Source organism: Gossypium hirsutum, chromosome D13 (assembly GCF_007990345.1).
Source record: "Gossypium hirsutum isolate 1008001.06 chromosome D13, Gossypium_hirsutum_v2.1, whole genome shotgun sequence".
In the NCBI taxonomy this organism is placed as follows: domain Eukaryota; kingdom Viridiplantae; phylum Streptophyta; class Magnoliopsida; order Malvales; family Malvaceae; genus Gossypium; species Gossypium hirsutum.
Window position 1 is genome coordinate 23,856,653 of NC_053449.1, and position 5,322 is coordinate 23,861,974.

At 32.4% G+C, this 5,322-nt stretch overlaps 1 long non-coding RNA gene across 1 annotated transcript; it reads right to left on the minus strand.

Moving 5' to 3' along the window:
- Positions 1-2,592: 2,592 nt before the first annotated feature.
- Positions 2,593-4,945, minus strand: LOC107919712 (uncharacterized). Its single transcript, XR_001690431.2, has 3 exons — positions 4,875-4,945; positions 4,319-4,404; positions 2,593-2,849 (listed from the first exon to the last, which is right to left on the minus strand). It is a non-coding gene; the product is annotated as an uncharacterized lncRNA (long non-coding RNA).
- Positions 4,946-5,322: the final 377 nt, after the last annotated feature.

Sequence of the window (5,322 nt, forward strand, 5' to 3'; positions counted from 1 at the left end):
GAATTGTGTCTTATTCAGTAATGCTTTGTAACCCTAATCTGGCGACGGTTACGGGTTAGGGGTGTTACATTGGTGTTTAGTTAACTGGATTAGGTTTTTATCTTTCTTTAGATGATTGCCCTAAGACAACAGAAGAAAGAGAGCATATGAGTAAGGTCCCATATGCTTTGACAGTTGGAAGCCTTATGTATGCGATGTTTTGCACTTGTCTAGATATTTTTTTCGCATTGGGAATGATTAGTTGATATCAAGCGAATCCAAATCTTAAGAATTGGCAAGCTATAAAGCATATATTAAGGTATCTTAAAAGAACCAGAGGTTATATGCTTATTTATTCTGGGGAGAACCTTACTACTGTTGGATACATAGACTCAAACTTCCAAGCATGTAAAGATTCGAGGAAATCAACGTCGGGAAATGTATTCATTCTAGGACGTGGAGCCATATTATGAAGAAGTGTAAAATAAGCTTGCACTGGTGACTCTACTATGGAGGTTGAAAATGTGACTAATTTTGAGGCAACGAAAGAATTAATAAACATGTAACAGTTTTCTATTTATTTGAACGATGAATAAATAAATAAAATTAATTTCATGTTTTACTATTATGTCTTTTGTATTTTTGTCTTTTATATTTTGCATGCATAGCTAAAATGTGAGAAGCAAATATTAGCTCATTGATTGTCTAAGTTCAAACTGAAGATAAGTGGCATTGTAAGAACGTTTACATTGCGAGAAAGACAACTTACTTCAGTAGATAATCTAAATGAGTTCGTAATCTCGTAAAAAATCTAAGTGAGCATTTGATTCAAATCCTGAGAAGGATTTTTAGCTCTTCTACAATTCTAATTGGGGAGATGCCTAGTCTTGGCTATCGGAGTAGTTGACTCCATAGGTGAAGACATAGATGTCTTCATTAGTAGAATAATACATTGGACTAGACCCAAGATAAATTAATTCTGAATCCATATGTGAATTAATTCACTTGTGACATTCATGGTGTGATTTACGTAAATCCCGAGTTAGTCATTGACCATGAGGATGCAACTCATGTGATTTGATATAAGTGGAAGGTTATGCTCTAAAGATGATCGAGCCCATAGCCGGTATGTTAGGTACATGACTTGTGTATGGCATGGCTTTACTAGCAACAGTGGAATTCATAGCTCAATTAAAGAGTTAATAATATTGTCTCGTGGCATTGTGTGGAATGATAAATATGGAACGTGGTCACTGGTCATTGGTTCTCAAACGAGCAATTTATCACAATCATTTGTTAACATTAATCATTAAGAAGACACAATGGTGACAATGAGATAAAATAAGATTGTATTGAGTGAACGGATTTAATTTAAAGGAATCAAGGATATCATATGAGAGTAATACACACATGATGAGGTCATTGGACAAAACAGTTGGATGAATTGTTTTCGTATATAGTATACAATAAGGAGTTTTAAATCATAGTACTTCTTGTGGACTGACATTGCGAATTATCGGAACGATGCTTCTGGACATAATTGCAATTGCTAGAGCCTAATTGTATATGTCCGATTGATCTATCCGTTAGCTCAACAAAAAATCGATTGAATTGCATTTGAATTAGAAGAAAATTCAACGACTTTGGAAATAATTTAATTGAGTCGATTTATTTGATGTGGAATTAAATTAGGTGGTTGTGAGAATTGTTCAACTAGAGAATTTGATTAAAGAAATTTCTTGAAAATTTAATTTGGAAAATATAAGTGATTTTTGGAAAAATTACTTTTGGTCAAGTAAAATTAAATTAATAAAATTAATTTTTTGGAAATCAATTTTCAAGTCAGACAATTGACCTAATGGGTAATTGAACTTGAAAGTTGGACTTGAGATCGTAAATTGGGCCTGGGAGTCCAAAACCAAGATCAAAACCCAAAAACTAATCGAACAGGGCCCGATATGTAACACCCCTTACCAGTGTCGGAAGCTTGAATAGGATACGAGGCATTGCCGGTCTTAAACATAAGTAACCATACAAAACCGGGCCATAAAATTTCATTTTGTTTAAATCTATCTATACACATGCATATCGTCCCTTATAAGGGCCTACGGGGCCCTAAACATACATTGGAAGTGGTTCGAGACTAAACTGGAAAATTTGAAACACTAATAAAATTTTCATGTTTTGGAGGGTCACATGCCTGTGTGCTAGGTCATGTCCTCCACACGGCTGAGATACACGGTCGTGTCTCTACCCGTGTGGCTGAGAAATTGGTTATTTTTCCCAACCATTTGTTACCCTCATTTGCACATACTTAAACATAACTTCAAAGGTACATTTCATGGCATAAATAAGCTACTAATACATCAATAATTCAGCTTTAGATTTGTCATTTAAAACCAATAAACTTAGTCACACTTAGTCACATTCAATATGCATCATCAACAACTCTTATATGTGCATAATTATATCTAACTAACATAACTTACCATTAAGCAAAACTTAGCCATTGGACATCAAGGCTTCTAGCACATACAACCATTAGGAATTTAGGCCATACCCACAACTCATCATGTATCATGCAAACACAACTCACATCACAAGACATTGGTATATAATTAATATATATATATATATAGGCTTGCAACCAATTAGCCAATATAAGCCAAGTTACATGGCTACACATAAATCAAACCTTTAACCATTACAAGTCAAAACATTTGGCCAAAATATAATAACTCATACACAAAATGACCGAGTCCCTATACATGCCATAAACTTAAAATGCTTGAATACATTGATACTGATCAATAGCTTGATAGTGCGATAGAATCTCCGACAATTTCCAACCCGAGCTAGTATCTGTGACACTATAGGAAAAAGAAAGAAAGGGGGTAAGCTATATAGCTTAGTAAGTTGGTATGTAAATAATATGCAATCTGTTAACATGCTTTTACCAATCCTCACAGTATGTTCTCGAGATAATACATTCATAAATGCACATAGTTCCACTATTAACTCATATACATATCAAGCTGTCTACTCGAGTCATAGTCATGAAATTATTTATATCTTGCTCTACGAAACTCTAAATTAAGGTCTGCTTTATTTTTTTGAAACTATACTCACATATATTCTTACCATAAAATCTCCATAATTTTTGGTTTAACCAATAAGTACAGTTAATTCTTTAAAGTCGTCTCTGTTCTGTTGTCTGATAGTTCCGACCCTTCTTCACTAAAAATTAATTATCTCTTAATACGGGACTCAGATGATGTTCCCATTTATTTCTATTGAAAATAGACTCATTAATATTTAATTTCATGTCTTATTCAACCTCTAATGCGATTGCCACAATTTTTGGTGATTTTTCAAAGTTATACAATTGCTGCTGTCCAAAACTGTTTTATTGCAAATTTTACTCTTTCATGATTTCCTTATTTTCATTTGCATTTCTTTACTTTCCACGCTTATTCCATATACGTGACACACAAGTCATAAACTTATCATTCAACCATGGTCACAAGCTAGTGCATATAATCAAAGCCTTTTTCGAATTGATCACTTGATAAATCATTTCATAATAAATTTTATAATTTAACCTTACCACTCTTTCAAGAGCACTAGCATATTTTCACTTAAAGACTTACCATTTCAACCAATAGCTTGACATTTGCTTAAGCATCAAGCAACAACACTGGTTAGTATACTTGCACATACTTCTTATAAATTCAACATTGATAAACTTATTTTCTCAACATGTCACACTTGAGTTTATTACTCGTCTCAACATACATAATTTCTTTTTCAAATACAATATAATCAATAAATACACTTCCTTTAGATCAAAATCAATAATAATCTATAAATCTTTTAATTCAATCACATAAGTCTCTTACCATTTCTTACTGAATCGAAGAATGACTTACAGATATGAGTACATCATTCTTTTTGTGTCATAGTCCAACTATAGTCTTACACATGCATTGCCATGGCCCTGCCATGGTCTTACATTCGTAGTGCCATAACCTAGTTATGGTCTTATCATCAGAATGCCATAGCCCAGCTATGGTATTACACATAAACATTGCCATGGTCTAACCATGGTCTTACGTTCATAGTGCCATAAACCAGTTATGGTCTTATCTGTCAATTCATCCTTTGCCATAGAACAATTGTATTCAATCTCTCGTTCAATCCAAACTGAGTATTAAATTCGACAATATATTTCCAATAATAATTTAATTTCAATAATAGAACACACATATATATAATATCCATCACCAAATAACATTCACTTTAATCAAAATTATACAAAATATAGTTCATACGAACTTACCTCGGTAGCATAATCGGTGAAAAAGACTTATTCATCATATTCTTTGTTTTCCCCCCGTTCTAAGTCCAAATCTCGTCTTCCTTGATCTATAACAACAAATTAGACTTATTTATTCATCATGCTACTCAAATTAACTCAATTTCACATTTTTGGTAAAATTACATTTTTACCCTTAAACTTTATCATATTTACACTTTTGCCCCTAGGCTCGTAAAATGAAATTCATTAAATTTCTTTACTACCCATGCCTAATCAAACCTTTTTCATGCTTATAGCAGCCCACATATTTCAATTATTCACTCTTTTACCACACAATTTATCACATTTATTAATTTAGTCCTAAATAGACATTTTTATCAAAAATCACTTTACCAATGTTGTTTATCTAACAACAAGGATGCATTTCCTATCATCAATTATCAAAATAAACATATATTCATCAATGGAAAAATTTTCAAACTTTAACAGTTTTGAAAACAAAGGTACAGAATAGCTAAATCGAGTTACCACGACTCTAAAAACGTAGAAATCATTAAAAACGAGACAAAAACCGTACCTAGATGGGCCATAGAAGCTTGGCCGAATGTTTGCTCATCCATAGCTGCCCATTTTCTTCATAAGCGGTTGCAGAAGAAAGAAAAAAAAGATGATAGCTTTTAAATTTTGTCTTATTATACCTTTATTAACTTAATTACCAATTTGCCATTTTATTTTCAAACTAATTTCAAAAATACCAAACAAATATCTTCCACTAACTTATTAACGGGGTAATTATCACATAAGGACTTCCACTAAAAATTCTATAGTTATTTAATACCTCTAGCTTCTAGAACTCAAGTTTTACACTTATTATGATTTAGTCCTTTTAACTAAATTGAGTGCCTAAACATCAAAATTTTCGTGCAAAATTTTCACAGAATAATTCTGTAAAATTATAGACCATAAAAATATAATAAAAATAGACTTTTCCTCGTCAGATTTGTGGTCTTGAAACAACTGTTCCA